Genomic DNA, 12,034 nt, shown 5'->3' with positions numbered 1-12,034 from the left:
CTCAATAAAAGAAGCGATTAAAACCTCATGAGGATTACTAGCACCTTCATCCCACAAAGGGTGACGGCTGTTAAAGTCCCCTAGCAAGAGGAAAGGTGGAGTCAGAACGCACTAGACCATCAAGATCTCCCATGGAGACAGGAACCCGAGGAGGGAGATAGAGACTACAAAAAGTGTAGGACCGTCCCAGAAAGACTTTGACAGCAATTGCCTGAAGGGGTGAGCTAATTTGCAAGGGGACAACAGGTATATCCTGACGGACTAGGATTGCTGTGCCACCATGGTGGCCCTGCTTGGGGAAAGAAGTGCTAAAAAAGGCACGATAGCCAAAAGGACTAGAATAAATACTATCACCGAGCATTGCCTCCTGTAGAGCGACACAGGCTGAAGAGAACTCCGATAGTCAAGCTCGGAGTTCCCCCCGTGAGGTGCGAAGGCCTCTACAGTTCCACTGTAGAAGCTTGAAGACGATTATTTAGGTGCAGTGGACGGGCGAGCCTTTTGAAGGGTCTGCCCATGACTCACCTGACTAAGAATAATCAACTGACGAGAAGACACCGGGAGTTGAGATGTGGCGGGTCGATGAACCGCAGTTTTTCGCCCTACCAGTGAGTGATGTGAATTATCCCCATTCCTACCGGGCACTGGAGGACTTGGGTCAGGCCGCACTGCACTTTTTGCAACAGTAGGTCCACGAAGGACGGCTATGGCATCATCATCGGATGACTTCATTTGAAGAACACCCTCATCACAAGAAGTCAGATCTGAGACAGAGGGTGTCACAGCAGGCTCAACAGAAACCATCGCACCTGCCTTTGCGAGTCCCTGAATTACTCGTGATCATGTGCACCAGGAGAAATCTTAGATTGCTTTGCCTGAGCCAAATCTATCGACTCCGCGGTGCCGCTTGGTCAGGCCCTTCAAAGGCTTAGGTGATACAGGAAGGGAATGTACGAGTACATCCACTGCATGGGTCACCTTGGTCAAGGCCGGAGGATTCCTGTCACATTTTTGAGATGACTCAACTGAGTCATCAGACAAAAGGGCAAACCTATTAGCTGAATGAACAGCAGAACCACCAGCCACAAGAGAGCGAGAGGTAACAGAATATGTCTTTGGACCTGCAGACTCAGCTGATGAGCGAGCGGCTAATGAAGCATAGGATGTCGCACCAATACCATCCTACTGGCTGTAAAAGAGTTCACGGCTGGTACTACCAAGGCTAATGAACTGATTATTGGCAAGCTGTAAAATATCCTGCTCCAGGAGATACCTCGGTCATTGCCTGGAACGTACCTGGTGAGCATCGTGGCAATGAAAACAATAGGAAACAGCATCACAATGCTCTTCAGAGAGGGAGCCTAATGCTGAGCAATTACAACATCGAGAAGCTTCCTTGCAGGAGCTTTTACCATGACCGCACCTGAAGCACGAGAAACACTGAAGAGGGTGGGTGTTACGGCCTGCCCGTAACATACTCCACTACCATCACCTCCTCCACTTGTTACCTCGTTCGCCACCTCTCTGCCTCCCCTTCCACGTCACCGTCTCGTGAACCTTCCACGCCACCGTTTCATGAACCCTTCCACGTCACCGTTTCATGAAGCCCCGCTACTGACCCGAAGTTGGATTCACGCGGCCCCTTTCGACTCAACCGAAAGTGTTGAGCCAGCTCTTGGCTTTCTGGATTGGGAGTTGAGATCCAAGCCTCAACCAGTGAACACAACGCCTCTTGGGTCTACCGTGGGATCAACCATCACCCAGCATTTCACCACTGCGACACCGCATAAGTATCACTTCCCTCGTCCGTGTTTTCCACATTGCCTCTATATAGGATTAGGATTATTGTTAGGTATTAAGTTGGGTTCTTTATTGTTGTATTTATTACTGTGTTATATGTATATGTGTATGTCATTTTCCTGTGTTTCATGTTATATATCTGTGTTTCATGTTTCTTGTTATATATGTGTCAATTTCATTATGGGTTATTAAAATAGCTTTTAAAGTGACCCCTTTGCATTTCCTCACCAGTTGAACCTGCAGTGTTTTTTTTATTGTTATTGTTCACCGGCTCTCCGATGCCAATCTTACCAGTTTAACCGGTGAACGTAACAATTGGCGACCGTGACAGGACCATTATAACCCATGTTCAGTGTTCCATTTTTCCAGTGACTTTTTTCTGTGATTGCTTGTGTTTCTGTGGTGTTGTGACTCTGATGTGTTTTTTTCTGTGACTTACTCTGCGTGTGGTTTAAATTTACCTTTGTGCGATCAAGTGGCTCCTTTTGGGTTAAACGTGCTTCGTGACTTTCATTGGTATCGCATAGCAGTGGTAGAGCAGGAAACCAGGTAGAAAGGCGTGTTCACCGATAGCACTTATCTCTATTTTTGCACATAGGCAGGTGTGTAATAAGTGTTATCCAAGTGTTGGGATCATCATATGTTCATGCGAACCCTCAATCCCTCACTTCGCGGATCATTTTTCTCGCTAGTTAGAATCGGCCATTTTAACTAGTCTCTCAGACTAATCCGCCTCCTTATCAATAACAAGTCTCAGTACAATTCGCTCCTCACTCTCAAGTCTCGTAACTAGAGTAATCCGGATCCCTCTTAATGCCGTAACTCTCTAGTTTACCCCTCATTAGTGATTGTACTCATAAGTGTTTACTTAAGTATAATCTAGGTAATTTCCAAGGTTGCCTTTATTATCACTCTGCCAAGTTCCTCACTTAAGTAATTCGCTTATCATTTTTTTTGTTGTGGTTTAACATCTATTTAATATGGCTTCCGCTCAGTTTAACGTTGAAGATTTTTGTGCCGACCCTTCTCTGGAACAACTTAAATATGCTAATATAAAGAAGGACCAATGGAAGACCATCGCTAAACATTTTGATGTTCCCATCACGTCTCAGATGACTAAAGAGGTCATTAAGAATGTAGTTGTTGAACATCTAGTGCAAGAAGGTCAGTTGCTAGGAAATGCCATAGAAGAGTTAACTCCCATGTCAGCCTCTACGAGGACTATAATACACAGTCCCCAGGAAGAACAGGATAAGAGTAGGATAAGTCAATGGGAAATTGAGAAGCTTAAACTAGAATACCGGATGCATGAAAACAAATGCAACTACAGGCAGAAAAAGAAGCAAAGAAATGCAATTACAGGCAGAAAAGAAGCAAAAGAAATGCAACTACAGGCAGAAAAAGAAGCAAAAGAAATGCAACTACAGGCAGAAAAGAAGAGAGAACTACAGGAAAAGAAAGAAGAGAGAGAATTTCAGTTACAACTTAGAAGGCAGGAGAAAGAGTTAGAAATTCAGGAGTTAACCCTACGAAATGACGCTAAGTTTAGAGGGGAAGAAATAGATATAAAGAAACAGTTAGCAAGCTTTAATCCTGCTACAGCTGCTCCGCTAGTTCCCCCTTTTGATGAATCTGATGTTGACGGGTCATTTCGCGCTTTTGAGAGCATTGCTAATAGGAATAAATGGCCCAAGGATCAGTGGGTGTCTCTCCTTGTCCCTAAGCTAGTAGGAAAAGCTTATAGGGTATACAACGGCCTTAGTGATGAGGTAGAATATGAAGAGATCAAAGGTAACATTCTAGACGCCTACTCTATCACTTCTGATGGATACAGACAGCAGTTTCGAAAGTATGTGAAACCAGAGTCTCACACCTATGTTGAATTCGCTAGTGAGAAACTAAGACAATTTAAGAAATGGTTAGCCGCCCTTAACATTACCACCTTTTCGGAGTTGCTCAATCTAATGGTCCTGGAAGAATGGAAGAACAAGTTACCTTTAATATTCTGAGGCATGTGGAAGAACGGGAGAGAGTGATCTTATGTCTGCCGCTAAAGTGGCTGATGCGTTTGCTTTGTTGATGGGATCCCTGGGTAGTAGAGGTCGTGGTTCACTGTCTAATGTTAGGTCCTCCTTTGGGGAAGGTTTTGGGGCGCGGGTGGTAAGCCAACCGGATTCTCGCCAAATGCATATAATTCCCCCTGGTGTACATACTGTAAGAAGCCAGGTCACACGATCCAGAAATGTAGACACCCAAATTGCAAGGGTTCTCAACGTCAATTTTCTTTTGTGGCCCCTAGACCTAACACATTTGAGAACAAGAAACCAGTGGCCCTAGCTAACCCTGTCAACTCTCCTCTAGAACTTTATGACTCGTACATGTATCAAGGTAAAGTGTCCCTGACTGATGGTAAAGACAAGGCAATAAATATCAAGGTTCTGCGTGATACAGGTGCTGCCCAATCCATCTTAAGGGAAGATGTCATCCCTAACATCAAACAGGCTTTCACTGGGGAGAAGGTGATCCTTACAGGTCTCGAATCACAGCTCTCCTATCCCTTGGCTAATATTAGCTTACAGTGCCCGTTCATTTCAGGAGAGGTTGAGGTAGCCATTAAACCTGGTGAACTGCCAGTACCGGGGTACATCTTGTACTGGGTAATGATCTTGCGGGTAACTTGGCTGTTCCAAACTTAATTGTTCTTGATTCTCCCTTAACAGAAAGTCCCACTAAGACCCTGGACGAAACATCCCTCACTTCTTCCCAGTGTGTGCAGTCACCAGGTCTCAGTCCAAGTCCCCTGCCCTTTCATCACCTCCTCCACCAATGATTGCCTCTACTGACAACTTGTAATAACATCATTTCAAAGGAGAATTTGATTAATGCTCAGGAACAGGATCTCACTTTGGCTAAGATCAGACATGTTGCCAGTGAGACAAAGGATATGTCTAAATTGCCTTGTTTTTATTATCAGGAAGGAGTCCTGATGCGTGCCTACAGACCTCCTGAACTGAAACAACTAGACACCTGGTCAGAAACACATCAAGTTGTCATCCCTTGTCTGTAAGACCAGCCATTATAGAACTAGCTCATGATGGATTGTCAGGTCATCTAGGCATCCAAAAACCTACAAGAAGGCTCTTCAACATTTTTTTGGCCAGGAATGAAAAAGGATGTGTCACACTATGTAAAACATGTCACATATGTCAAGTTGTGGGTAAGCCTAACGAACGCCTTGTGCCAGCTCCTCTGACGCCTATTCCAGTTCAGACGGAGCCCTTCGAAAAGATCATTCTAGACTGCGTAGGGCCCTTACCCAAAACCAAACGAGGGAATCAGTATTTGTTAACCCTCATGGATCCCACTACCAGGTACCCTGAAGCATTCCCTCTTAAGAACATCACATCAAAGACCATTGTAAAACATCTAATACATTTTTTCACCTCGGTAGGAATTCCAAAACAAATTCAGTCTGACAAGGGTAGCAATTTCACTAGCCATTTTTTCCAACAGATAGTGAATGAGCTAAACATCGACCATGTTACCTCCTCGGCTTACCACCCCAATCCCAAGGCTGTCTGGAGCGGTTTCACCAAACATTAAAATCCATGATGAAGAAGTATTGCTTGGAGCATCAAGGAGACTGGGATGAAAGTATGAAAGTATTTCTTTCCTTCTCTTCGCTTTAAGAGAATCTCCTCAAGATTCTTTAGGTTACTCCCTTTGAATTACTCTATGGTAGACAGATCAGGGGCCTCTCAAAATATTAAAGGATCAATGGTTTACTCAAAATACTCCTTCAAGCCCCAGTGTGTCTGACTACATCAGTAACCTTAAGAATAAAATCAGTGAAGTCAGATCTTTTGCTAAATCAAACTTCCTCAAATCTCAAACTAAAATGCAACAGAATTCTCTTCCCAAATCTGTCATGAGAAGTTTCAAACCAGGAGACAAGGTTTTACTTTTTCTCCCCACTCCAGGCAATGCTCTTCACAGTAAGTTCATGGGACCTTATGTTGTGGCTCAAAAACTAAGTCCATTAAATTATGTGGTCCACACTCCTGACCGTCGTAAGGATTCCCAACTAGTTCATATTAATCTAATGAAACCTTACCACTCCAGAGAACCAGAGGACGACTTGTCTCGCGCTGTACCTGTATGTCTGGTAGGAAGGAGTCTGGTCCTGTGCCCCCGAGGAAGAGTCCGACATCGAATTCCTCTTCTTGTCACCTAAAGGACGCCCTCAAACAGCCAAATCATGTCCAACCTTGATGAGGTGTTTCTTTCTTAACACCTTCACAACAGTCTGATCTTAAAAGTTATTGCTAGACTTTTCTGAAATCACAGGTGACCTTCCAGGAGTTTGTAATACTATCCAACATGACATAACATTAATATCTAATGACATCAAGCCTATAAGACAACCAGCCTATTGCATTTCACCCATTAAAAGAGACTTGATGAAAAAAGAGGTAGACTATCTGCTCTGTCATCACCTTGCAGAACCTAGTATATCTCCTGGGCTTCTCCTGCCTGTTAACATCTAAGCCAGATGGTAGTAGTCGATTTTGCACCGACTACCGGAAATTAAATAAAGTGACGGTGCCAGACTCCTACCCATTGCCCTTGATAGAGGACCTTATAGATAGTATAGGAGTACCCAAATTTGTAACCACTATAGACTTGCTTAAAGGTTACTATCAGATTCCCCTCTCGGACGAGGCCCAAATAATATCCGCCTTCATCACCCCCTTCGGACTATACCAATACACAGTGATGCCCTTTGACTTGTCTAATGCTCTCGCCACCTTCCAGAGGGCTATAAATTACATCACTCAGGACTTGGAGGGAACATCTGAATATCTGGACGACCTGGTGGTGACTGCGGACGACTGGGCGACACATCTGACCTGTCTTCGGAGGCTGATGGGTCGGTTGCAGGAAGCCGGGCTTACAATCAACCTGGCCAAGTCCACCTTCGGGAAGTCTACGGTGGTCTACCTGGGACATGTGGTGGGGAAAGGCAAGGTTCACCCCAAGAGAGCTAACGTGGAGGCCATCCTTGGCTTCCCTGTCCCTACCACCAGGAAAGCTCTCATGACGTCACCGTCTCGTGAACCTTCCACGCCACCATTTCATGAACCCTTCCACGTCACCGTTTCATGAAGCCCCGCTACTGTCCCGAAGTTGGATTCACGCGGCCCCTTTCGACTCAACCGAAAGTGTTGAGTCTTGGCTTTCTGGATTGGGAGTTGAGATCCAAGCCTCAACCAGTGAACACAACGCCTCTTGGGTCTACCGTGGGATCAACCATCACCCAGCATTTCACCACTGCGACACCGCATAAGTATCACTTCCCCTCGTCCGTGTTTTCCACATTGCCTCTATATAGGATTAGGATTATCGTTAGGTATTAAGTTGGGTTCTTTATTGTTGTATTTATTACTGTGTTATATGTATATGTGTATGTCATTTTCCTGTGTTTCATTTTATATATCTGTGTTTCATGTTTCATGTTATATCTATGTGTCAATATCATTATGGGTTATTAAAATAGCTTTTTAAAGTGACCCCCTTTTGCATTTCCTCACCAGTTGAACCTGCAGTGTTTTTTTTTATTGTTATTGTTCACCGGCTCCCCGATGCCAATCTTACCAGTTTAACTGGTGAACGTAACATGGGAAACAAAATGTCTCACCCTAAGATTGATGGGACTGATATGAACACGGTCAGGGAGGGCGGAACCAAAGAAGGTGAGAAGGAACATGGAGGAATTCCTCATCTTAGTCACCTTATGGACAGAGCTAGGGCACATAGCTAGTATTTCCTCCTCAGGAAACTCATAAAAATCCTAACTTTACACACAACCTTTACTATAATTAAAGGTGGGATGAGCTTTCACGGTCTCAAACATGTTGTCAGTAGGGCATGGGAGATGTTACAACATCCTCGCCTGCATAATATCTTTAGCTTGCACAAGCACCCGCCTTACCGTACTTCTTGAGATTTCCCTCAGGAATCATGCTGATTTCTTTGGCAAGGTACCAGGAGGCATGAGTGAAATTCCCACGCCCATTTTTGTAGTATGCCACAAACCAACGTGGCGGCGGGATCTGACGGACTTCAGGAATTGAAAACTCTAAATGGTTGTCAAAAAGAATATAGTCCGTGTCACTATCTGCAATATTGCGGGAGTGGAGAAGTTCAGTCTTAAAGCCAGAGCCAGAAAGGGGCAGAGATGTTACATGTTCTAAAGCCAAACAGGCTTCATCACATGACAGAAATGTCACATAGCAGCGGTTAGATGGAAAGTCCTTATCATAAACAAGTCGAATGCGAAGAACTCTGCCATATGCCTTGAGAAGGGAGTGCAAGGCGTGATAAGAAAAAGATGGATTAACATTTATCATCAAAAGGGAGTCCAAACCAGCAGAGAGGCGTCCCTCAGAAGAACTCCCAGAACAGGAGACCGCTGTGGGAAGCACTTGTGGAGCCCTACTCAGACCTGAAGATGACATCTCGCGGGCCAGGTCAGCCACCTCACGAGAACCTGATAAGTTTTTATTTCCCTATGAGCATCAAGTAACACAAAGAATAGCTCGAGGGTCAAAAGAAACCACATACTGGGACGACAATGGAGCGAGCACTGGCTGCCATGGACAGGGTACCTCGTCCCCATGCAGACTAATTATTTTATAAAAAGGCCCCACATGATGCGAATGTTTGTCCACGACATAGCTGAGATCCCCCTCTCAAAGCATCCCAGCCTGGACACCCAACCATCCAACACAGGATGATCCCTATGGGGCGATCCCTCCAGCGGGTGGCTCTGCTGGTCCACTGGCAGCCTACATAGGAACCATTTGGTCTGGCCCCCTCACTGGTGACCTTACTAGCATGGGTAACCCTCTCCCCCCCGGAAGGGCAGAGCAGGGGCCAAAGCCCCCTCTAGCCTAGCTCGCCAGGTCACAGGGGCACACATGCCCCACGACCAGGACAAGGCGATTCCCATCTGAGGAGGGAATTAATTCCTGCCCCTCTAACTTAAAGATATTTCTTTAGCAAAAGATTGAGGGAAGATTTCAGCTTTAGAGATAGATTTTTTTTTTCATGTTATAGTCTATACCGTATGTACATAGATATACTTGAAGAGTATGGGAATCGCTGTTCACCTTCCACCCATTCATTAGCAGCACAGTCAATTTTATTTATAGTGGTACCCATATTAGGGCCCATATCACCACCCAAGCACATCTTTGGTGTAAGGCAATTACACCTACACCTAGACCCTGGGTATCATGGTAATAAACCACTCGACAAATGGCATTGTCAAGACGGTATGTTGTGGGATTCGAACCTATGCATGGATGTCTGCTCAATCCCACACTCGCTACCTTATCCACTACGTCACTGCCTCCCTCAATGAGATGTTAGTTGTGCCAATAAGAAAAACAGAGGAGGGAAAGATCGAAAAACAAAACCATATTTTAGCTACATGCCAGAAATTCCAAGAGCAATTAGATATATAAAGATTCTGACATTTTCTATTGATGAAAGAGTTTTTGACAGAAGTAGCAAAATTCCATGAAGAAAGCATAAATTACATGAGGTTCAGGTGAAATAAGCTCCACATACCTTTTGTGCATCACCTCTCTGTCTTTTCCAGCATGAAAACAGGCTGCTTTAAAACTAATGTTTGGAAAATTTAGAGAGGAACTTCACCAAAGAAAATCACTGGAGGAAGATATCTTGGTGGATAGCTGTTTGTTTACATTCACTTCCCGCCAAGGCGCCAACTAGTCGATACTTCCCAGGTGCTACGTTTGACACATTCCAACCACAAGGGATGAGTCAGAAACTCTACGTATGTAAAATAACAGTCATGAATTGGAACGTGTGAACCCGCCTTTACATGCAGAGGCGTCGCAATGGAGTAAGCAAATAGGCACTTGCCTAGGGCCTCGAGCTGGTGGGGCTCCGATGGACTGCTGATATTGCATATAGACCAGGACCACCATGTCAGAGACACTGTACTGCTCCTGTCAGTCATATGGAACCAACACAAATTGAAACATGATACCTAATCCTCCTAATGGGGTGGGGCCCCACCCACTACTAGCATCTTGTCTGGTGTTACTGATCCGTTGTCCTGAACTTCATTCATTATCATTCCGAGAGGGGGTCCCCATGGTCCTTCTTGCCTAGGACTCCCAGGGGTATAGGAATGCCCCTGTTTACACATATAATGTCTTGCAAGTCTGGAAAAAAAAAAATATATATATATTTGTTCTATCTCCGTATGTATAAACGAAGATAAAACAAGTAATACATATGATGTTTTTTTTTTCAAAGTTGCACCACATTACAGTATTATACCACATTAATTATTAAAGATGTTTTTGGCCAGATGACAGAAGTCGCGAGGGGAGATGGATTCCGAAAGTTATATATGTGTATAAATATATATATATATATATATATATATATATATATATATATATATATATATATATATATATATATATATATATATATATATACATATATAGATAGATAGATAGATAGATAGATACATAGATAGATACACAGATAGATAGATAGATACACAAAAAAAAAATGATAATTTCATAGGTTAGAATCTCACCACATACCACTTTGAAGCTATGCCATTTGTCGAGTGGTTTAAAGTTACCTACATGTCGCCATGATACCCAGGTTCTAGGTGGTTACACCATAGATACGCTTGGGTGGCCATATGGGTCTTAAAATAGGTACCACTATACCGTGCAGGGGTTCCCAACCGGTGGGTCGCGACCCCCTGAGGGGTCGCAAAGCCTTGGCAGGGGGTCGCGTACCCTTGCCAGAAGTAGCTTGGGATAATATTAATTTTATCTCATCAATTACATTTTTTTATGTTCTTACATTTTTTTTTTTTTTTTCGTTTCGGTGCAAAACAAAAGGTGTGTTACATTAGTTCAATGTCATTAGGTGATATTATAGGTGTATGTATGAGTGAATGTGCTGTGCTGCTGATAGTCACATGGGTTTCAAACTTTTAGGTAAGGGGTCGCGAGTGCCAAAAGGTTGGGAACCACTGTGTGACTATAGTAAATAAAATTGCCTGCGCCACTAATGGGTGGAAGCTTAACAGCGCTTCCCACATATGCTCTTCAAGTATGCCTACAGGCGCTATAGGCAATAACATAGAAAAAAAAAATCATTATTGATATTTTCCATTTAATTATCAGTGTCGTTCAGCTAAACTTTTCAGAGCAGTTATTATTTTCTGTTTATATCATGTCTATAGCCAGGGTATTGTGCGTGTTTTGGTTTAATTCTGAGTAATAATTATTAATTTCGGAACTCATAAATGAAATACATTCTAGTTGTCATCATATTGTCCCAGACATTTGAAGGTCAAGATGACCGTCAGTGGTAAAAGAAATGTCAAATATTAAATATTCGTCTTTGAAATAGTTAAGCTTTTTTTTTTTAATGCAAGAGGGGAAACTGACTTAGGGCAATAAAATATTAAAAAAGGCCCACTAAATTACTAGTTCCCTTAAAGAAATATGAGTCATGCAAAAGTCAGGGACAAATGTCTTGAAACCTCCTTAAAAGAAGTCAAGTCTTATGAAGATGGAATTACTAGAGAAAGGTATGAATGATTCAGAGTATTAGGTAACTCTTGTAATTGAGAGTTGAAAAGAATATGGGTGAGAGGAAGAAGAAAGCCTTGTGCAGCAACGCCACAGGAGAGGAGGCAAGCAGTTAGCAAGATCAGTAGAGCAGTTAGCATGAAACAGCGATAAAAGATAGCAAGAAATTCAACATTCCGGTGGTGAGGAAGAGGCTGAAGACAGTCAGTCAGAGGAGGGGAATTGATGAGACGAAAAGCTTTTGATTTCACCCTATCTAACAAAACTATGTGGGTCGAACCCCCAAACATAGGAAAGTACTCCATACAAAGACGGATAAGGCCCTTCTATAGAGTTAGCACTTGGAGGGGCGAGAAAAACTGGCGGAGACGTCTCAGAATGAGATATGAAGTTTCCAGTTAAGATAATGTGTAAAGGACAGATCGAGGATATTTAGTGTAAAAGAGGGAGACAGTTAAGTGTCATAGAAGAAGAAGGAATAAATGTCTGGAAGGTTGTGTAGAGTTGATAGATGGAGGAATTGAATTTTGAGGCATTTTACATGTTCAATTATCGGAAAATTTCCATTATTATTG

This window comes from Portunus trituberculatus, chromosome 39 (assembly GCF_017591435.1).
Source record: "Portunus trituberculatus isolate SZX2019 chromosome 39, ASM1759143v1, whole genome shotgun sequence".
Classification (NCBI taxonomy): domain Eukaryota; kingdom Metazoa; phylum Arthropoda; class Malacostraca; order Decapoda; family Portunidae; genus Portunus; species Portunus trituberculatus.
This window is presented reverse-complemented; position numbering follows the sequence as displayed.